The sequence below is a fragment of the Battus philenor genome, unplaced genomic scaffold (assembly GCF_028537555.1).
Source record: "Battus philenor isolate CCGP_79_NKW_IND1 unplaced genomic scaffold, ilBatPhil1.0.hap1 SCAF_13, whole genome shotgun sequence".
NCBI lineage: Eukaryota > Metazoa > Arthropoda > Insecta > Lepidoptera > Papilionidae > Battus > Battus philenor.
Genome location: NW_027181675.1, coordinates 15,412,219 through 15,436,755, shown reverse-complemented (window position 1 = coordinate 15,436,755; position 24,537 = coordinate 15,412,219).

Genomic DNA, 24,537 nt, shown 5'->3' with positions numbered 1-24,537 from the left:
GCTCCCTGCTCTCGACTAGCTGCCGCCTGACCAGTCCTGAGAGATCGTGCGGCTGGCTACCACCACCATCAGAGGAGTACCGAGCTGCTATGTAAAATCAGAACTAAGTAAAACAAACGATATGAAAAATGGGGTAAACGTGAACGCGTCGAAAAATTAGTTCAAGAATCTTTCTAATAGGGCTCGTAAAAACAAACGAACAAGAAGAAAACATAAATATCGATAGAAGTGATTTCGAAGAAGAACGAAAAAACCTATGATGGCGTTCGTAGGAAGGAGTTTGACTGCTGTTACTGAATCTATGAACCAATTTGTTGTAAAGGATCCAACTTTCGAAAGGAGCTCAAAAGCAAGGCGGGGCGATAGAGATCATAGTAGAAGAAGTGAAAGAAATAACTGTTTGGTTTTATTTTTATTAAAGAGACATCATTATTAAATTTAGCACATAACCAATTTCTACCTATATTGCTCTAACCCTATTATTTACATACGGAGATGGCCTCGCATAACGCTCTACTTTGATGGCACGTAGCTTACGCGTTAAGCGGGGTCCCGCTGTACCGTCCCCACCCGCCTGCCGGCGCTGGTCGCGCGTACAATTCGTGCCGCGGGCGGGGCCGCGCCGCAGCTGTGGCGGTTTGTTCCGAAGTCGGTCGATTTACTTTCCGCACAAACGTCTCGGGCGTCGTGCAGTTTATAGCGTCTTTAGGCGCCAGGCCCCCCTCCCCCCTCCTCCCCGTGCCGCCCCGCGCCCTCCTCCCGTTGTTTGACAAACACTCGCGCAGATGTAGTTGTAAGCAATGCGATTTACGGCCGCCACGTGCCGCAATCTCGTCGCGGTGAAAATTACGTCAGGTTTATTTTGTCGGCGCACAAAGCGAGCGACGCGGCCCGGCCCGCTCAGCGCCGAGGAGCGTCGAGTCGCGCGCTCGCCTCCTCGGACGGCCGCTTGTCGCTGTGGAAATTTGTTTGTTTGCTGCGAACCGTCCCAGAGCATACGACTGTCGTTACCTTGTTAAAAGTAAATCTACGGGCTCGTATACGCGCGACTGCTGTGAAAACTCTGGCCTCAGAAACGTGACGTTGTTGTACTGACCACCACCATAATCAATTGGCGGGTGTTCCGACGCCGCACTCGCGTATATCCTTTATTCTTTTATTTATATGGACCGCTCTCGGACGAGACTTCATTCAAATAAAAAACAAAACATTTGATAAAACGACAGAAGCAAAACAATTTCTTTGGAATTCGCAAATAAATTGTTAATGGCGATTCGACATGGACTGATTTCCAATGATTACCTTCGTGTACTGCAAGTGCAGGCTCCAGTTCAAAACAATTTTTTTCTCTTGATCAAATTCACGGCCAAAATTTATTTTCCGTTTAGTGACCCCTGCGCACCACGTCGCGACGGTGGTTGAAAAATGCAACGGCTGCCAGGTGGCTGCCAGCGCCGGCACTCGGGGCGCGCTCAGTAGTTCAAGCCCGCAGCACTCGGCTACGCTGGTTACTGTTATTGAATTACAAGAGTCGTATCGGATATGCAAGTTTCCGTCGGCAGTACATTCTTACGTAGCATACGTTTTCATTGTGTACGTTTGCCGCAAATTGTCCGAGTGACTAATGGTTGAGGCGCGCGCCGCCGCCGGCCGTACGTCTTCAATTAGAGCGACTTCACATGGCTATTTGTTAACAAAATGTGTTCACTTAAAGTTTCAGCTTCACTCTGCCCACAGTACCAGAGCTGTCCTGGCAACAGCTCGCACAGCTCCCTTGCGGAGGCGTCCAATTTCGTTGAAGAAATTTTGAGCTTTAGAATCAACCTGGTCAGACAGGCGCTGCGCAAGTCCGGGCGGCGGCGCCGGGCCATTAGCGTTAAATCCGCCCCCGCGCCCGGCTCAGCGCTAACAACTAATTAAAAGCAAACACCAGATATCGGTATGCACGGGCACGAACTCCCCCTGCCCGCCCCCGCACCGGTGTCCCCTGCGCTGCATTATGCAGGAGCTCGACCGGCGAGTTCGCGCTTAGCTCGCGTCCTGTTCTTATGTCGCAGCGCACGCGGAGCTGTAAAACTGAGCGGCGCATCGTGCATCCGGACACATTGGTTGTGTGCGACGCTATCGTTCGTGTGGCTGTGTTTTGAGGGCACTAATAACTTTGTTTTCTGATAATAATTCTTTCTTTCTTTGTCGCTGCAGAAATTATAACCATGTTCTGTACGCGGCCATAAGAATGGAGTGAAATCTTTCTGGCCTACCGCCACCAGGTAAAAGTTGTCAACTGAATTTTTCTCAACTAAACTGGAAGTCCGTTTCACCGGGTGTTTTCTGTTTTGAGCAACATTACCGGCAGCGCCCGCCGACTGGGTTCGGCGTTGATTCAAGAAGGTCAAGTTATCCGATTCGCAATTAAGAGAGGGCGCGCAGTCCGGTAACGTGATCCAACCGAGAGCTCGCCAATTAGGGCGCTCGCACGCGTCGCGCAGTTGTCTGCCTGGTACTCGGATGGTTTGAAACGCGAGACTTTGGTGTTCCGCCAAATTGAAGAATTCACTTAATTGGCTCGTCGGTCGGCTCGTCGGCGCGCCAGGGCCGCCGGCGTCGCCCTCTGCGGCGTTGGCAGGTGGTGCACGGGTTGCAGCTCCTGCAGACACGCAGGCGCAGCAGTCATCACCTGCGTACTCTCTCGCGATATATCGGCAGCCAAAAGGCTTGGAGTCAAAATCTTTAATCAGCAGCTCAGGTGCCATCCTGAGCCATTGTGTATTGAGAAGAGTCCGCCCTTGTGGTCGCTGTGGATCGTTCGTGTTGCACGGTACGACACCAGACGTTTATGTGACAACAACGAGCTGCAAGCGAAGCGCGGGACACCGTCATGTTGTTTTACCTAACTCGTACTAACGAGAACAAACGTACCCGTTTTATTTGTAATTTTCAGATGGACACTTTAGAATCTACAAAGATAAATCGCACGAAAGGTTTACTAAACAAATATTATGTTACAAGATTACGCGGGAGCTTCTGTACCTTTGATCCTTACCATTTTGTTCCATTAGCGAACAGTCTATTGCGAGGTCGCCGCTCGGAGCTCCCCGCGCCCGCGATCTCTTATTTGATATAATGCGTAAGGGTTACAGGTTCACCTTGTTACATAAGAAGGGTTCCCGGGGTATGATTTAAATCCGTTCAAGGCACACGCGGCTGCAATAACATATAGGAACAATCCGGTAAACCTCATAGCGCGCACGCGGCCCGCCTTGCGCTGCTCTGATAAGATAATAGTAAATATAACTGCGGCCGAAGGAAAAGGAAACACGACCCGTCTTGTCGAAAAGCACTAATCTTCAATTGGACGTTCCTTTCAGACAAAAAAATAGTTCAGCAATACAAGTATGAAATCGCTATGAGGGACCCAATGTGTACCGTTTTATGTTTTATCATGAACTATGATTTCAAACGGCAGAATGCCGCCGGCAATGCAACGATGCTCATTTTGGATCGATGTGGTCAAGGAGCACGTGCACAAGGACGCCGGCGGCGCGTGCACTCGAGCGGTGGACACCGCACGCGCGACGACGCCTCGTCACGAGCGGACAACGCTGCTGCTGGCAGAGGGCAGCGAGCGCACCGCACACACACACAATTCATTCAACTAATTTCGGCAGATACAGGTTTCACATTAATAACCAAGCCGCGCCGCGCCGCGCCGCGTCGTGCTAGACAGGTCGGACACGTTGTGTGTGTGCATCGTTTGCAATAGTGGAGTACACCCAGTATTGCGAACGATTCAAGAACGTCTTTATCAAAAGCATTCTTTTCTTCATTTGAATGTAATATTGCATTGGTTTCGAAAAGTTTGAGTAGTTTCCAGGCAACGAACCGTCTGGTGCCGGAGTCCCGCGTCGCAGAGCGTTGCAATTGAAAATCGAGATTCTAAATGGAAGTGAATTGCGAAGGAAAACCAATTTCCGACAACATGCCCGGCGAACTTTACTCGGGGCGGGCGGGCGGCGGCGGTGCGCGCGGGGGCAGCGGGGGGAGCATACTGTCGGCAAACACAGATGTTCCCGTGCAAGTAAATCCAGTAAATAGAACCGAAGATTACTTTGCGATTGTTTTACAGGGAACAACTTATATCGACGTGCCCAACTCCGCATACCCCTTGCCTCCGCTGGTTACTATTTTTGTTGAACTAATTTCCAAAAGGCAAAACCGCCAAGTGAAAGAAAACTGCCATTAAAGAATTTATGGTAATCTGTCACTCCCAAGAAATTACAAAATTATAATCAACTTTTTTACATTTATTATTTTGATATTAAAAGATTTGTGCGTAATAAAACGGTACCGATTCTAATTGTTTTAACAAAATAACGTCCGCGCTGCGTCCGGCCCGCCGCGCACTTCACGCCGTCGCTTCCCAACAGCGCGCGCGGGAATAACCAATGTTTATAATTTTTCAGTGTCACCAGCCAAGAGGCGGACGGATAATGCGGCAACCGCCACCGGTCTCCGGCGCAAAGTCAAACTTGAAGAACATTATTATCACTGGTGATGCTACGAGGCTCGCCCCGGGCGCCTGCTCTTAATTAAAAACGTCATTCAGCGCGCAGAACAAGAAGTCAGGGCGCAGTAGCGCGGAGTGAAGGGGGCGCTCCCGAGAGCTAATTAAAATAAGTCCGCGGCCGGGAGCCGGGAGCCGGGCAGCTGGATCTTTTGTTCATTTCGGCGTGAGGCGACCGTCTGCGAAGCGGGTCGGCTCCGGCGGTCGCTGCGGCGCGTGCCGTACGACCGACGGAAGTTTTGCAATAAAATTGAAAAGTTTATGTGAGACTGTCCAAAACCTTCCTTAAAACAGTGTATCCTAAAAATCAGAAGCAGGCTGTTCATTGCTGCTGTTTATATCAAATATTTTAAAGAGCAATTGCAGACATCGCTCAGACGCTAATGTCTTCTTAGTCGACAAAACGCCGCTATCGACCCGCACCCAAACCGCTAAATGAAAGTCAAAGGTTATTTAGGGGGTACTGAGCGTTACAGAGCTCTGCGCCCGAAAACACCCGTCGAAATAACCCGTCGACGTCGGACCAGACCTAGACACAGGCCGCGGTCTGGCATTGTCCGCGCGGCGTAAAAAATGTAAACATTTGGGCGATTAGGTAAGGTAACCCAGGCCATCCACTAGCGTCCACGCTATCCATCGTCAGCGCGGAAACGTTTGATTAGAGGTCGAAGTAGCATCCGTTGCAACATTTTAGGTCATTTGTAACATTCGCACGCATCTAGAGACCTTCCGGCCGCCGGGTCGAAGCTAGGTCACATTTTGACATCGACTTTGAGAGAAAGTAAATGTTTGAGAGGAGAACTTTGCCGCCGCCATAACCTCGTTACAGAGCGACCGGCTGCGGGAACCGCCCCGCCGCTCCGCCACCCCGCCGCCCCGCTACCGGGGCGCGCTCGAACGCCAGCCGAATGCAATTAGGCTGAACATTATATATCCTAATTGGACACGCGCTAAATGAAATTAGCCACACGCGGCCACGCGGCAACGGTGCATCGCACTGGGTCCCGCAGTCCGCTAACAATAGAGCAACTACCCTGGTATCTTTGGTATTTGACTCATAAAGCCAAAAGATGTGAGACGTCTGACGTCCAGCCCTGGGCGCCCGACGACAATTCCGCGGTCGTCCCGAAATTCAGTGATCACCTATGTAATATAATTCCGGAATAACCAAATTTAGTAGATATTGATATAAAACTAGGCTCCCCTAATGACGTTCTGTTGTTTAAAATAAAGCTAAGAGAGTTCGTGTCGCGGCCGAGTCCGATACGAGCTCGCAACAAACTCGGTCGAGATTAAACGTTTCCGTACGCAATCTCTACTTGATGATACTTCTGGACCACACGCGAGGGAACGCCCGCCTCCCGCAGCAACGGGAGACCGTTGCAGCGATGTCTACACGAACCCGCCACGACAAGAAGTAGAACCGTCTCCTCGGCAGAACTTATTGAGAAGAAATTGCTTCCCGATGCGCGCGTCGGCTAATTTCGGGAAGGACCTATAAGCATTGATGTTGAGAACCGCGCGCCGGCGGCCGAACGCTTACAAGAGGATTCCCCGGTCTGCACCTGTTATGAGAGCCGCCGGCGCTCGCGTCAGCGCTCCGGGCGGTCAAAGTACTCTAAAACGATACTTTAATTAATACGAAAACTTCGGAAGGTGTTGAAGCAATTGTCGGGCGGGGTGTGGGCGGTGTGCGGCGGGGGGAGCGCGGGGGTGTCTCCTCGACACGAACTTCCATAAGTTTAGCGATAAAGGTGGCGTTAATGACACCGTGACTGGTGACAGCGAACTTTTCGCGTAAAACGTTATTAAAAAATAACAAAAGTAATGACAAGCGACGGAACCGAACGACTAATGAACAGGAGGAAACCTGGCAGGTGGCGCCGCCGATTGGTTTTGGTTTAAGGTTTGTGGTTTAAGGTCGCGCGGCGCACCAACGGCGATAAAAAAATTTCACTGTTAAACCGGTACTGCGGTGAAGATGTGGAACCAATGTAATGCGACATTCACCAATCCTCAGTTTCTTTCACCCTTCCGCGTGCTCCGCAGTGTCGAGATGGACGCGGTCTCGGTGCAGCTCTTCACGGGGCACGGGGGATTCTTTGAGTACCTCCACAGGTTCAAGCTCAAGGAGGACCCCTCGTGCTTCTGTGAACCGGGCGTGGACCAGACCGTGGCCCACCTTGTGACCCATTGTCCCGCATTCGGGGGACTTCGGTTCGACTTCGAGTGCCGGTCTGGTGTAAAAATCAGGGAGGAATCAATATCCTCCCTGATTAAAGAAAAGACAACAAAGAAAGACTTCCTCTCACTCTGCAGAGTAGTAATTAGCAACGTAATAGATAAAAATAAAAGCTAATAAAAATGTAAACAACAAAAATCCAAAAAATAATAATAATGTAAAACAAAGTGATATGTGATAATAATCCTATATAGAAATAAAATAATAAAAATGTAAAAGAGTAATGAGGGATGTATGAAAGGCGTTACAGAGCGAAACGGGAAGACAGAAGAACTGTAGCAAGAATGAAAAGATCGAAAGATCATATGATGTATGAAAGAAGATAAAAAAATATGTGAAGAAAATTAAATAACGGTAAATAGTCCTTGTCCCACACAAGATAGGGGGTACGAGAGGCTCCCAATAGCGGGGGCCATTAAAAAACCCTTACTTTCAATATCATTGCGTGCTTAGGAGACAAGTAGCGGTTAAAAAAGCACAAGGCCAGCACACACGAGACGTTAAAACAACAGTTAAATAGAGAAATAATAAGTGTAATTTTACAATTTCCACGTACCAGGTCCTAGAGGGGCTTGTTTTATCGGCCCAAGCGATAGCGCGTTGTTTTTATTTCGTTCTGGACGGGCGGTAATGTAACGCGGGCGCTGGTCGCTTCATTTCAAAACTCCGGGCGCCGCGGGGGCAGAGGCAGTCACATACACGGATTAGATTGCACGGTGACATATGATAAATAATGTACACGCGGGAAAGAAATGAAAAAGTAAAATAACTCTTAGTACTGAATTCAAACTCTAGAAGAGACAGTAGATATTTAATTCTGGCTGGAAACAAACCCAACTGTTATTTTATCGCTTTAAAAGTGTTCAGTGTTCAGTCTCAACATATTATAGAGACAATAACCACTTGACAATTTTAAGTTTGGCTTCAAGTGCAGAGCAGCGTTTTATATCTTGACAAGACCTAAGTATTATTTTGTAAGCAAAAGCAGACATATAAACGTTTCGCGACAGTGTCTGTGATCGGTAACTGTAATCTGAAAACTCAACATGGGATGTAAATCTTCAGATGCGACAGTGGTTCCGTGCCCGGAGCCCGGAGTGCCCGCCCAATTTCAGCGTAAACATTCGCAATTATTCATTAAAATCTCAAGTTTTGAGTTGAGTGGAAGTCGTACGCTCGCGTTCTATTGCACGATCCCGGGGAGGGGAGTCAAAGTATAAAGTTCCCACGTACTCGTTACGCTGTAACTTAAGGCTCGGAACAAACAAAGCGAACGATTTATTTTTGGTTCTGTATGTGTTTACAGTTATCCTTACATGTGTGTTGTGTGTGATTGTGTTTGGGTACATCTTAAGCTTCAAGTGTTCTGTTGATATGGATGCCCACAAGGAAAGACGTTATTCTGATATTTCTTTTAAGGGCACCATATGCTTTCAATCATAAAAAAACACATCGCAAAGAGTCCAGGGAATGCTGCAGCACAAATCGCCTGAGACAAAGGCAGCTGATACAGCCTTCCGCACAACTATTCACTTAAAAACCTCGACAGACGGCGCGCTTTGTCCAATCGGCAGCTCGCGCTGAATGAATGTCAGTGTACCTTGTTCGATACGCAGCCCGCCCTCGGGGACGCCGCCGCGACGCGCCGCGCAGTGTTCGCAGAGCCCGCGCGACTCCGGGTACACTTTGCAATATTATTCCTGCGGGTGTATACACAGCCATGTCATTTAGTAAACATTAACATTCCACCAGCAGTGTGCATCAGCCATCCGGTTTGCTTTACTTCCATACAGTAACGTCAACTTTTCTTGACGATTTACTAACGGAGGTTGTATCAACAATTGGAATCAGGTGTATTATGTAATATTATTACTTAAATGTAAAAACATAATAACAAGTAAAAGATAATGCTCTGAATATTTCTACCATATTGTTGCGGCTTGCGGCGGCGGGTCGCGGACGAGGGATCCTCGTTATCTATTAAAGTGACTCCGGGCAGAGACGCGACACGCAATTCTTTGAAGACGAAAATAGCTTTTGGAATTTTCATCGCTAACCGGTGCTACAACCGAGAGGGAATGTCTGTCGCGTATGAACGTGGACTGAAACAAAGTGACGGGAAAACACGCCTCACCGGATGGCATTTCTCCTAAATTTTTTTCCTAATCATTAAAGACTGCATGTGTTTCTTTGTTAACTTGCATCTACAATTTTCTCATGGTACTCGGGACTCCTTGAACACGTCACCCTAGCCTTTGCAGTTTTTTGTAGCTGCCACTTGGGCCTTCATGTTTTATCGGCCGCTTGCTAGCCCTCCAGTTTGGACCAGTTACAGGCAATTCGCAATGGCACTCCGCAAGGAACACTCATTCGATTTTCTTCACGCAATATTCTTTTAAATTAGGACAGAGAACCTCTCTCAACTCCTGAAGGTTCATCAAAGTACAAGGTTCTCTATTGCTAAAACCTCATACTTTGTTTATTTTTGCTGCATATTTTGGTTCGGACTTCAACTCGCATAGTTTTTTTCAGTCATTAACACAGTATAGTTCTACGGCCTGCTACTGTGGGATAACGTTGCTGCAAGAAACACAACTTCTGTACAGCAGGAGTGAGCTATTCGTGCCATTTCCAATTTAAATTGTAGTGTTTTTTAAAATATATTGCGACGACCGCTTCGCGCTAGATCAGAACATGGGCAGTTTGAAGTCTAACGCCTCGTCAGCGACAGGCAGGGATGACGTCGAAGCAGTGTTCGTGAAGTAACGATCCAGGGTTCCCGCAGTGACGGAATGTTCTGCGAATAATCAGTATGTATCCATGAATCTTTGCGATCTCGGTGCCGTCGGTAAGCAAATCTTTCCCGTGCAAGTGGCATCTTAATGATGCCCCATCTTTACACGTCACAGTGTATTCACAAACACATCACCGATTTTCTCAGAAACTGATGTGCACAATGTGCGTATTAGAAGTAAAAACAAATTATTACTATTACGCACAAAGTAAAACAACTTCATCAAGTTGCAAGGGAAATGTATAAGTTTCCATTGCTAGATTAAAAAAGGTTATCAAAGAACGTTTGTTGTGCTAAGGGCTACTGCACTCTACACGACTTCATTGCAGAAGCCACAGCTGGGAATGATTTGTTCGCTTCTGGGATATTTCATTGTTCATTCAACTATGTAGAATCGAAGCGAAGCATTTAGCCTTGATAAATTTTCTACGCTTATTATTTTCTTAATTTTTTGTGGTCAATTTTTCTAAAAGCTACCCACTGTGAATTGTCGCTCGGTTTCTGGATCATAAAAATAGATCCCGTTTCGTTGCCAATGATAAAAACTGCATTTCTGGCACCGACGGTGAACTTTAAAATTATTAATTAAAAAAAAACGATAAACAGGTCAAATCTTCCTGACGCCTAAATGAACAAGTAAGATGTTTTGAATTTGACTTCAATCAATGCCCGAGCTCACATGAATCGGTTAAAATCTAACTCTTGGCAGCTTGTCAGGGAGCACCGCACAACGTCATTATTAGTTCCAGGAGTCGCTGTGGACGGACCTGCCTTACGCGGACTCTCGCCGAGGCCCGTAGCGAACACGCTCGGACTCGTAAAGTCAATCGTAAATTTACTAAATCTATCTCTATAACTTAAAACCGACCACAATGAAAACTTTCACGTGTTAAATTCATAGCGACGCCGAGAAGTGATTTATAAGTCGACACTGATTTGTAAAAATATTGACTGAGTGACATAAAGTACCTGAAAAGATTACAAAGACCTAATTTTAAAATGACTACTGGGTACTTTTATAACATAAAAGATCCTATACAACAGTGAACACCTCGCATGTCCATCGCTAAGTATTAAAAACTGAAAATAATTGCGCCGCGTTTTGTAATATCGTTTGCAGACCACTCAGTCTCCGCGAACTCATTTCGACGAAGCTTTAACAGCCCACCAGGCTATCAGCGTCGACTTCAACAGAAACAAGAGATGTTTTATCATCAAAATCAGCTAATTTCGTGGATACCGGAGGCGTGCGCGGCGGTAGTGACACTTTACTATTGTCGCAGCGACGCATTCCGTTACCTGTTCCACTTGAACGTGGCGCGTGCGGGCGGGGCGGGGGCGAAGCTGCGCCGCGCTCGCGTGGCGGTCGCGGCGAAACACAAATTGAATCGGCGAATTTATTCAATAACTATGTAAATATGCGGTGCGTCCCACGGGAGACGAGGCGCGGGCCAGGGCGGGAGCGCGGGCGGGAGGCCGGGCGGAGGGCCGGCGTGACGGCGCGCGGTTAATGTCTCCGAGCCGCGGTGAAGCTGCGGTGCTGCAGGCGGCGCGGTCGGCGTGCCGGACGTGTGTGCGGGTGTGTTTACATTATGCTCGGACAAATGAATTCCAAAGAACGCCGGAGCCGCGCAGCGCGACCTATGTAAATCACTTCTTTCAACTTTCGTTCGCGACGGCGCCTCCCCAAGCGCGTGATGGATGTTCTGTCCGAGGGTTCTGCGGACACTCGCTTTGTAACTGTCACTAAAAAACTACGCGAATTACAAATTGAACTTTTCCAGTTGTAGCTACAGCAGATGTGTGCGTGCGCCGTAACACTGATGCGAACAACTATAGATTCAGTTCAATTGTAATTTTCTTAATTTCTGTCCCTATTTTTTTAACTTTAAAGGACGAATAGCTTTAACATGAGAGACTCAATTTATTCCTTGCAATTAAAACCATCACGATGGTGGTGTGGGGTGGGTGGTACATTGGCGTGGTGGTCCTAAGCCTACTTGTCGGTCTTCGGAGCTGTGGGAGTTTAAGGCGGCGGCCCTATCCCCCCCACGAGCTCCGACTGCTTATGTTGTCAAAGACGGTACGCAGATTACTGGGAAGACGGGCTATTCATTACAGCGCAGCGCTGGAAGGGCTGCGAAGCGTTCTCGACGGAGTTTCCGCAGCAACTTACAAGCGCAGAGAACAATTACTGAGGGAGTTTTAATAGCTGGATATCCTACATAATCCTTGCCCCAAAAGCTAGTCATCTTGTACAGTTCAGAAGTTTTCCTCCTAAGTAAAAATGCTTGCAGCTCAGCATCTAAACATTTCCAATTTTAATTTACATTCATTTTGCGGTGAGCTTTGAGAGCAGCGCGCCTGCAATCAGAGATTGAACGCGCGCCCGTGAGTGCGGACACCGAGCGTGCGCGGCTCCGCGTGTTGCGCCGCGCGCCGCCCGCCGCCAGCTCGGACTCCGAAGGGTCCGCGCCCTTGTAATGTGTAAAACGAATATTGCATGAACCGGAGCGAGAGCGTGGGGCGCGCGGGCTGCGGGGCGGGGGGCGGGCGTCGTCTCCTATCAAACGCAACAACCGTGCCCCCCGCGACACCCCCGCGCCACCCCCGGTGAACTCATGAGATGGAAATAATCATACACGATATTTACCTTTTATCCAGCCGTCCGGAAACTTCATGCTTCTTCAAAATATTAACCCGGCAATAAGTGACCCTCAGACGCCCCCCCTGCCGCACCCCTGCTTCCCACCGCGCCCGCGGCGGTGTGGAGCGCACAGCTGTACCAAGTGACCATCTCCGTGGCGCCAGTTCTGTCGGCGTGCGGTAATGCGACTGAATCCCCACTGAATGCGTCCACCAGATAGAATCATAGTAGCAGATCAAAGAGACTTTTGATAGCTAAATGTTTACATAGCTATGCAGTGCACGCTGGACAAATAAAAACAACACAAAAAGGTCTCTGTATCAACTATCCCACATTAACGATAAAAGTAAAACACGGCCTCATTACAGCCACAGATGAAAAATTACAAAATGAAAACTTTCCGTATGCGCGTAAGGCTTGTGGTACAACGTATACCTGTACGTAATTGTAAATTGTCCGGCGCATTCCCTTGAACTCCTGACACAAGTTCAAACGGAGGTCCTCCGATCTGGTATTCGCTCAGGGAGCAGAAAATATTTTGTCAACAAATGTAGACCAACATTCTCTTCATCAAAATTTGTTAACATGACATGTTCTCCTTCTTGCCTAATTTGGTTAATTATTAAGACTAGTGTATATTCTGAGTTATGAACCAAATAATAAAAGAAGAGCCGCTGCAGGTCAGCGGGAGTCAACCGGTCGTGCGGCGGCGGCCGGTCCCGACCCGTGTTTGGGTGTCGCTTCCACGTACACTAGGCTCACGGCTCTACTCTCAGGCCTCACAAGACTTGACAGGGGAGGAGGTGTGCGGCACTGCCCCCGCCGCAGATTCAATTACTACTCTGTTATTGGAGCCCTTTTTAATCGAATTTTATCAATTTTTCAAAAAGACGAAGATTCTTGTGTCAACTCTCGGTGCGACGCTCGGAATCGATACAGAGAGCGGCGCCGGGCGGGGCGGCCCCCGCGCCCGCCTGTGATTTGACACTTTGGAGCTGTTCTCAGTTACAATGCATTAGCTGCGCGCCGCGAGCGGGCGCCCGCAAACTATAATCAAAACTCACACCGCGCCCGGCGGCGTTGCGCGGGCTGACGTCACGACGGTGCGCCCGTGTCCGTCGCAATACTTCATTAAAGCCGCAGGGGAGTGATCTATACTTTAGTATTATTATATGTAACACACGCTCACTAACAGTATTACACAATTTTTCCTTCAATAACAAATATAAAAGAAAACAATAGCTATGCATTCAACTGGACCAACTACATCATAACATACGCTTTCTGAAACTTAACGTCGAAGAAGCTTTTGTAAGCTTTGCGTTGGATCAAAGCGATCCCGCGCTGATGACCAGAGCGCCGGGGCACCGGGGCACCGGGGCACCGGGGCGCCCACCGGAGCCATTTGTCGGCTGCCACAAGCACCGCGCTGGCACCCGACCTTGCCCAGTCCGCTCCCGCCAAAAGACTCGACATGGAATTATTTTATTGACCCCTGTCTTTTTTTAATGACCGTCTATGTAGAAAATATTTGCTTTACGCTATAGAAGCGGGGTTGCAACACCGGTTAACATACAGATAACGCGTGTTCGTGTGCGAGGAGATCGCGCGGAGTCGAACCCGGGCCAGACGGGCGCGCGGCGGGTGCCTGCGGCCGCGACCTGTGATTTCTCAAGCCCCCGCAATGATGGATGCCCATTAGCGAAGCATAAGTTTATTCCCGGGGGCGGCGTCATCGCGCGCGGGGACGGGCGGGCGCGGCGCGGGGAGGGCCGGGAGAGGAATCACTTCCGAATAAGAGATTGAATCTCGGGGGTGGAAACCTTTGCTTCATTGAAAAGAAATAATTAAATGAGGCGCTCGCCGCGCGGGAGATGTTTTTCCGCTACGCGTTCCGCGGCTGTTTATATCAAATTATGACAACATGCGCAGCTGATAACGCTCGCGTGTGTGTGCGGCGCGCCGCTGCTCTGTCATGAGCTGGCGTTGTTGTTTTCAATTAGAAATTAGTTATCGCAGCACGTCACGCGTCCGGCTAAACGCGACGCGCGCTCTTCGCGACAGATTGCCGGCGGTGCGAGCTGGCACAACTCGTTGTAACGTTGCGTTCCATATGTTTTAATCAAAACCTTAACAAAAATGTATAAACACAAGAAATGTCGGTACTCACGATACATTTCAGTTGGCGTGGGATCGTGGAAGTGTGGTATCGGTTCAGCGGACCTTTGTTTTTATAACAAACATTTCAATGCGCCCGCGCTCCCGCCACAGCAGTTTAGATGTATTGCCAGGGAGAATAGACCCTGTCCTGGGTCGCGTTCACTATCTGCGTGACTTCTCACGCGCCGGGGCTAATACGAATTTACATTGTAAATTCTCGTGTTGGTTCTTCAACTTCATTTTCGGTGCATCTTTAAGATCACGCCACAATCTTTACATCGCCTCGCACCCCAAAGGAGTAATTGTTGAACAAATATTATAAAAACATTAATATTATGTAGCGTTTAGCTATAAGCCAGCGCTCAGTATTTTGTCTGAGTTCATAGTTCCACAATTATGTATTCCTTATTATTTTTCAGTTTGTTTATCTCTTCTCTTTTCATTCACTATGGTTAAAATTTTGTAACTCTGTTCTGCCAGGAAACAATCACATCAACTGTTTTCGATTTCTTCCCTTCCTTCATCGCAAACCAACACGGGCTTCACTGTCAGCGGAGCAAATTGCATATATATTTATATATGTACATTATAATCGTGACATCTATTCACAGGTGCGAGTTTTATAATTAAAATAACCTTCGGTCATTGAGATTGAATCTATTCGTGCCTCGTACCGGCACGAACACATCCTGTCAACTAAAGGCGCTCCCTGCTCTGACCTGCTGCCGTCTGACCAGTCCTGAGAGATCGTGCGGCTGCTTACCACCACCATCAGGGGAGTGCCGACATCCGGTGTAAAATGACACCAGGCCTTTAGCCCACTACCATTCATTTATAAATATATTTTTTTTCTTTTCTCGAGTTTGCTGTTTCTTTTACCTTCCTCGCCTTAGGCAGCTAGAAGACATGACCGGCACAACGTCTGTCCGCCGACAAATCGTTGCGGCTACAAATATATTAAAAGCCGCTGTTAAAATGGAAATACACGTGGAGACAAATGGAGGGTTCAGACCTTAATGACGGGATATGCGAAAGGCAATGGAGCTAAGCGGCAGTAGCGCTGGTTGCGCGGCGTATCAAGAGCAAATTCAAAACAAGCCCAAGTCATTAGTCGTTAACGAAATTGCGGGCAAAGCTGCTGTGCCGGCGCGGGGCGCGCGGGGTCCCGTAGGGTTCCGCAGATGAATTCGAGGTTGCGAGGCGACAGCGCGTGAGACATGTCCATTTGTGATACAGAGTTTGCGTTTACTATACAAGTTGCTGCCGGCGTGACTGACAGGCCTAGTTTCAATAATTATTGCAGGTCTGACTTCAATGTGTCGTGTTTTATGTCGACGGTAGGTATATCGATGCAATGATCAGTGTTTGATGGGTTTATTAGCATCATTTTACTGAACAAACACACAACTAAACTGTAATAAAAGAGGCAGCGGGCCGCCGGCACGAGTTTACGAGGCGCCGCCCCCTCGCCCCCTCGCCTACCGGGCCCCCCCGCAACGAACCGCCCGATATTGGAAACTGTTTATGGCGTCTTCATAAAGATTGCGCTGATCTGACAAGATGTCCCCCGCGCGGGTGCATCGTGCTCGCACGCGCGCAGCTCACGAGCGCTGAGCCAGGTCCTCGCTGAAGTTCATTGCGCTTAACACGAACCGATAGGCTTTCAACTGTAAGCGATCTGTCCGATATCGTCCAGAAACGTATAAACATCGGTACGCGTAAAAACATTCTAAAGAGATCGTCCTGACGTTCGCCGCGGTGGTGCAATAAAATATTAGCGCGCCCGCGCCCCGCCGCCTCGAGGATGAGGGGGAGCCATCAACAACATCGGACTGTTGCGAACAAGTTTATGTTGCATCGAGTGGTACCCGCGCCGCCAGCACTTATCGGCGCGCGGCAGCAGCACGGCAGACATGGACGTGTTTAGCTTAATAACTCGCTGGAGTCGCAGTCATTATCAAAGATTTAAATAGTTCATCGGAAACGCAAACGCTGGCCGCGACCGGCTGATTATTTTCAATGTGAACAAAAGCTCGCGGCGCGGGTGCAGTCGCGACTGATCTGTCACCTGTTGCAAACAGTGACCCGCCCACCGCACGCGACGCGCACGGACTGTTCATTTTCATAATCTTGTACACTAATTCATATGCATTCTACACACCCACAGTACAATTACGAAGTATATCTGAGTATTCTGTATGGATTTGTAATAAACGCACGCGCACGCGCACGTAAATGTCCCCCGGCGCGCCGATAAACGGTCTGATCGGCGGTGCAGCTCCGCGCGACAAACATATGCTAATGTCAGTTTTTCCAACATTCGTGCCCCGATGTTGGAAAAACTAAGAAACTAACAACAACTAAAATGAAATGAGTAGTCGTTGATCGCGCAGTATTTTGAAAAAGAATTTTTTTTTGTTATAAACTTGCGATAACTGTTATCGCAAGTTTTGCGCGCGTGTAACAGAGTCGCATGCCCGAACGTGGCAGCGAGGTGGCCAGCGCGACGCAGTGCACCAGAAAGCACTCGTCGCCGCTCATCAGGAGGCCGGCCGCTCCGCACGGAGAGCGCGCCGCCTCGACTAATAAGGGTGCTCACACAACGCTAGTAATTATATTTAAATTGCAGTCAAATAAATTAAAACCCCACCAACGTATTAGTTTACACACAACAAACATAACGATGAACTTATGTAATACTAGTTATAATCGATTAAACAGTTCCTCAGTAAAGTTGAATTGCGGGCAGTTGCATTCCGTCTGGATCTCAAATGAATATTTATACATTCGAGTACAAAATAGTTACATTAGAAACAGTGGTGTAGCACCAGCCCCGACCTTCTCGCGACTTGAGCGTGTCGTAGCGCAGGAGCGGTTTACAATCGCGCTTCTATATTTCCAGCATCACTTCCGAATCGACCGCACGCGCTGCTCGCTTCCATCGCCGCCGAATGTTCTGGATAATGCTTCTCGTTCTTGCAATTTGTCTTCCATAGATAATCCAGTTTTTGATTTCGTCAAATGCTTGTCTACTGTGTCAACAATTAGACAAAATGATATAAATTATTTTCTATTAGTTCGTGTTCCTGGAAAATATTCTGGATTTTTAACTCCGGGATATGTTTGAAATTTTAAAAATCTTAAAGTCGTAATTACCGATGTCTACTTCTGACAATAAGCAGGAGCGGAATTAAAGCTTAATTTCTTTCCGAGTAATCTCTGCCGTGTAAACAAATCGATAGGCGACCAGACGCCGCGCGGTGATCGCGGACGAGTGCCCGCTGCGGCCCCCCCCAGCCGGGGCCGTCACACCTGCCGAGCCTCCGGCGCGCACCGCATGTGTCACTCAATTACCGCTAATACGGAGTGATTCATGGCGGCGCCGGAAACAGGAAATGGCAGCCAGCGGCCGCGCGCACCGCCAGTTAACTTGTTTATGGAAGTGAACGAGCGGGCCGGCCGGCGCGGCGTCCCGCACCGCTAGCGGTGTGCCGCTCAACTTGGTATCGATATACATCTTGCCCCGGCGTTACCGGTCGGGCATCCCCGAAACTCGTAAAAATTGCGGGCTACGGCTCTACGTGACAGCCGTAGCAATACGCCGGCGTAGCACGCGCCGCACCCCGGCGTAACCCCCGTAGCAAGACAAGGTTGTAGCACATGCTCGCCGCCTACGAACCCGTGTCGTTATCGAGTTGTTTTGTAGCAGGTAAAGTTTTTACTGCCACGCTGTCTCATTCACACAGAAATTTTTTAAACTGACCATTAAAAAATAAACGAAATTCCGAAATCTCTACAATTTCAAAGAACTCTTCGAATATTTCCACGTACTGTAATGTATTTTAAAAATTCGTTGCAACTATAAAATAAATATCATCGTCGTTGCGGACTAACACGAGTACATTTTTGCTCAATAATTTTTGAGGAGAGCGGACGCGGTCCCCGCTGACTTCGTTACTGCAGATGTCGATTAGATTTTTTATTTAGTGCTGCCTCGCCTTTGTGCGCACAAAATGTTTAATGTTATTTTCCAAACCTACTTGCGAGAAAACTAATCGAAAAATTAACAAAGGAATGTTATGAAACCTCACTCACGAAGCAAAAATTTGTGTGCGCATTTTCGGTCGCAGCCGCGACTGGTATGGTATTTGTTTCATTTATTTTTTGTTCCGTTTGTCTCTCTGCCGGAATTAAAACATAAAGAACAGAAAAGTTCAGATATTTTTAAAACTCGTACCCGTGTGGAATACACGCCGCTAAACAACAACGGTTAAAATTAACATTCGGCTTCGTGGCATCGCTGCCGAGTCCGGAGAACATTATTTAACGTTGACATGATCTCGAAAATTGCCTGAGAAACGGTCGCGCCTACACCAAGGAGTCCGGCCTTAGGGCGAAATTCAAATAATTAAATACAAGTTTATAAAGAGCGATTCAACAAAGACTTCGGTTTTCAATGTTATATAAAACGAAGCTTGTGTACAAAGATTATTCAAGTTTTTACTGTCGACAGTGAGGATTGGCAAATACACGCGTGCACCCCATGTCAATGAGTGTGCGTGCATGGAGCGCGGAGAGAGATATCGGAAATGCTGACGTTGACACAATTCAAAGTTTCGGGGGCGACCCGTATGGCATGTAGCATATAGCATTTAACATATAGCCAACAACATGCATCGTATATCAAATAGCTTATAGCATGTAGCGTGTAACAGCTCGCGTGCAGCGCAAATCAAAATGCAAATAGTTTATATCATAAACCGTATGGGAAAGAACGTATAACACATGCGGTATATATCACCGGGGCGGCGGGGCGGCGGGGCGGCGGGGGACGGGGCGGTTCAATTACGCGCACGTGTCACGCTCGCGCGACTCATTCAATTTTTTGTCGAGACAAACCTTGTTACTGGCGCGCTGTGTGTTGACGAAAATAAATAGCTGCCTCCGACCAAATTGGGGTCCGCCGGCAGGACGGCACATACTCAAGAGTTCTCAAGAGTTTCCAGTAATGCTTTACGTACCCGAAACTTTAACGATTTAAAAACGCACTGACGCTTTACTTATGTAATGCTGGAGAAGAATATCGCAAAGGGCATGGATTCAGCGCTGCTTGGTTACCCCATCCTCCAGCACCTAAAGACCAAAGAACGCACGTATCGGCAACCAATTGACCTCCAGTTCTAAAATTCTTTTGCCTGGTACAAATTAGGAATCTTTCCGTACGCTTTTGGTGGGATCTGTATATTTGGGATAATAGAAAAGACAGCTATGGGTATTCCGTCCGGTTTCTTTCGGAATCTGTGCGTTCGAGGAACCTCCGGGAGCGAGAGAAGGCAGGAGAATGGACGCTCAGTGACTTCATGACCATGACTTTTCCACCGGGAGTACACGACTTGGAAAAAGAGCCAAACAAAGAACGATTTACAAGCGCCGCAGTGCGAACGGTGCCAGCACTTGAAGCGCTGCGATAACAGCAGGCCACGGCGCATCGCGCGGATAGGATAGTGTATGTAAGGTTAGTTGAGACCAAAAGTTTTAAATTCAAACTAAGCAAGTTATTGAAGCTAATTTATGCAACTTTGTATTTATTTATAACGTAAGAAGTAGTTACAGCTTGCGACCAGTGCTTTTACACGGTGCTCAGCTGTGCGGCGCGGGCACCGGACGCGAAGCAAGTTGCCCGAAACTGCTTTACGAAAGGCCTCCGAAAATTCTCGTGTTGTTATTATTATGACGCAGAACGTTTTCTAATATTAATGATCGACCCACATGAAGCGTTGAGACTTTATTAAATAGTTATAACACAATTGCATTATGAAGAAGCGTACGCGGCGCGCGCCGCCGCTCCTCGATGCGGAGGGGGTGAGGGCAGGGGAGCGCCGCCGTCCCGGATACATATATTAAACGAGTTACGTGCTCCGATACACGACCGGAACATTCTCTCTGCCGTGTGCCATAAATCGTACTCGCATTAGAAACTGAAGCAACCGACTGCGGGTCCTTGCGATGTTGATTGTTTGTAAACAGCGGCACCGCGCCGCGCCGGCCGTGTTCGCCCGCGGGCTTAGGACGTCACGCCCTGATCCTGCGTGATCACTCCGTCCTTTGATCCGCCCGCGCGCCGCCCGCGCGCCTCACGCACCAGACGCCTGAATACATTTGCACACGCTCGGGCTCCCGCTGCATCTATTATTCAGAGGGCGGAGATACGTTACGAAGCCCCTTACATTGTAGAGTGAACGGTATAATACGAACTGTTTGTTCGGGTACGCGCAGCTTCGGCCAACTTGTCCTGAATGAATAAATACGTTGACAAGACATTGCACCGCGCAATTACTGTTCGGACGGGGCTGGGGTTGGGGGGGGGGGAGCTCCGACTTCATCAATCAGCGAGCACTCGGTCCAAGCCCCGTCCGCATCGCCCGGCTCCTAATCGTTTGGTTCGGTTCAGCGCTGCGTGCACAGACCTCTTCCACGAGCTCGGCGCGGCGGAGCGTTTGACTAGTTATTACGTCTCTCTCTCTCTCACCATGGTCCCTTGATAGATTTCTTATAATGCCGTAGAGCTTGATATCTCAGCGCTATTTACAATGGAAAATGGCGGCCGGCGGTCGTTTGTTTGTCTCCCGTTAATCTCCCGGATCATCGAGGGGGCCGGTGGGGGGACGGGAGTACCGGCTTACTATGTTTTTATCAGCTTCAACTAATGTTAGATTTGTAAATTGTTCTAATTGAATTACAGCAACAGAACCATGCCGGAGTTTGCGGAGTATAATCATCATATACACACATACACAGTTAAGTGTAGGTAACGGCGAAAGCGACGTGTGTGCTGGGTGTCGTGGTTTCATTGACATCTTGGTGAAAGGCTCCGGGAAATCCGCTGCCCGCTTTAGTTGAAGAGGCTAAGAAGACCTTTCACTTTCCAACACACCATTCCTAAGGTAGAGAATGAGTAATGAGTACGATACTTTTCCGTGATGATGGGTCATGATGAAGAAACATCATTTAAATCGATGCAAGGTATAGCCTGCTCTTGCGCACACTGGAGTGATTGTGTGCGGGCATGTCCCAAACGTGCAAATAAATAAATTAAACAAAACCAAGGTGACTTTTAAAATATTTGTTTATGCTATTATTTCACTGGTAAGGTTACTCGGAGACAATGTCCGCCCTAACGTATTGTTTATGTTTTTTTTTTCAGAAAAACCTGAATCGTCCGCAGTAGCAGCTACATATATACATTAATTTCCGCGAGGCATCCGTCACAGAAATCCACACCATTTATTTATTATTTCAATATTGACCGTAACAATTATTTTCCTCGTTCCATATTATATACAAATTATATAAATATACGCAAAATATACTTCATTAAATACTACTTTCTGACCACATTTGTTTTTTAATCTAATATTAACTGTACTATCAACAACTTTTTTATTCACTTCTATTTGCACGTATAAAATATTCCCTAAGTTTTACGACAAATCTAAAAGTTTATCCGTTTCTTTGCGAAGTTAATATTGTTCTGAAGTTTTCTTTTCAAAATTCTTAGTTCGCACAAGCAATACGGAATGTCGGGCAGCTTCAACTGTGCACCGCAGTGTACACGTCATTCCTCAACTCCTCCCTCGGACTCACAAACGCTCCGGCGCGCAGATTGCATTGGAATCATTGGTTTCTAACAGGGGTACGTTGAGCTCCTGTCAGTGTCTGTACCTAAACAACGTTCCAGTTGCAAGAAAATAGTAAAAAACGTTATACAAAAAAATAAAAATCCAAATATACAATAAGAAATGTGATAAAATGTGATAAAATAAAACTCAAATGTGATATATAATGTATTATAGAAAATAAGTAAAAATGTAAAATAAAAATGTAAAATGAAAAAATGTAAAAAGAAAAGAGGAAAGAATGATAGATGAACAGAGCAACAGGGTAGAAAATGAAAAAGTAGAAATGTAGCACGAAAGATAGATAATAGACCAAAAGAGAAAGTAAAATATGAAAGAAGAGAGTAAAAATAAAAAATCATGTAAAAAATTAAATTGCAAATAAAGTCCCTGTTCCACCATAAATAGGGGAAGGAAAGGCTCCCAATAGCGGAGGTCATAAAAAAAAACAACGTTCCAAACAAGGGTGGATGGGCCAGGGAACAAACCAATACCATATGTGCTTTGCGATGAAGTCTGTTCTCTCTATAGGAAGTAATGTCAGTGCAATTATAGTTAGAAATGCGTCTTACACCATGTTTGCTGGTTCATACGGCCAACTGGTCGATGACGTTTCGATGACAATGCTGATAGCGACTTCAGTGTGCATACAGACAACTAAGTTTAATAGCTTAAAAGCTTTAAAAGGATTGTGTTGCTGTCAATAAATAATCACACTTTCCAAAAAAACCAATGCCTTCAGAAATAATGTATATCTACGTAATGATAATATAGTAGACGAATCGTTTTCAAAATTCCGATTACTGCATATTAAATTTAATTATTATTTACTGTCTGGTTATTTGCCTACCACACTCTGAAAGACCAAACAAATTAGTGCAACATGTTTTAGAGTGACCACTTTATACAGGTTGATTCGAAATAGGTATGAAAGCTTTACAGCATTTTCGTTCACAAATGAGCCATACATTCACCCGTTTAAAGTTTTTCCACGTGTAAACAATCATACGTGTATATGGAGGTCAGTTTAGACACATTGGATCGTTGAATGTTCCATTTAGCCAGTGTAAATAATCGTAACATGGATACATATCTGCGTGCGTAGTAGATAGTGCCTGTTTTGAACCCGGTTCAGAATATAATTCGTTTTGCGTAGCACGCATCTCATATTATTACATTTCTCATCCATTCATTTATCCGAAATTATTGCATTTACTTTATTTACAAGTACTTAGGAACAAGAACTCCATCAACATATCTCAAATATAGATTTATAATATGCAAAAATCTTTATAATTATATACCTTAAATAGTATATTATATTATATATATATAATATATACATGGCATATTTACTTACGACAGAAACTTATTACAAAATGTATGTAACTGCCATCTATGAAAAGTTGTCGTAAAATAACTGAGAATTTTAAAATAGTTCAAATTTTTTTTTCTTAGTCGGTGGTGTAAATTGAAAGCACATAAAAAAAGAAATCTAACAAAGGTACGATTTCTTTAAATCACAAACATTACTTTGTGTGCGATCGCTTGAGCGACAGTCGTGGACAGTGACTTGCTACGTGAATCGACGTCAATACTTATGAAGAATATTGTAATTCAGTCGCCCTGAAAAATTGCTTCATCAGTTGCATGACTGACAGTACATGGAAATTAATTAAAACAATTATTCGATTTTAATATATTGTCAAAATATAACGCCATCTAGTAGCCTTTTAAGTCACTTATTTATCGAAAACACGCCACATAGGTGCTCTGATATGCGCAAGTTTCATTTAAATTAAATAAATATATTTAATACTGCTACTGACCTATTTTATTAATAATATAATGGGTCAGCGATTATTATTTGTATGCGTAGTACTATACCACAGGAAAATAACCACTGTTGTATATTGTTGAGATAGTCTTCGATCATTAAAAATCAGATTTTAAGCCAAGCCTTTAGTGTAAAATTTTTTCATTGTTTTTATATACATCAAAAATGTTATTCTATCCTATTTTTTTCATTTACTAAAGGTTTCCTAATCAAAAATTGTATCGGGTTATCGAAAAGTTTATGACGTGGGTTTTTGGTTTAGCGGCCGGTGATTAAAAAAAATCAAATTTTAGCGATTACTGCACCGAGAGTAGCGACATACAGCACAGTATTTCATGCAGCAATCAGCATCTGAAACATAAAAGTATGTTGACAGATTTAGACATCTGTCACTGTAGTGACATTCTGCTAATGGCCGAGGAATACAGTTGACAATTTTATACGCGGCATGAGATCACTTTCTTCGAACTAGGTAGCCCTTTGATGAGACCCCAAACACGACGCCACCGCGCAGTTGTCACAGCGGGCGCGTGGCTACGGTAGCCCTTATGGCCACTGCCACCATAACTTTTAACTTATGACGCAATGTTTAAAAGGATATTGTAGAGGGAGTAATT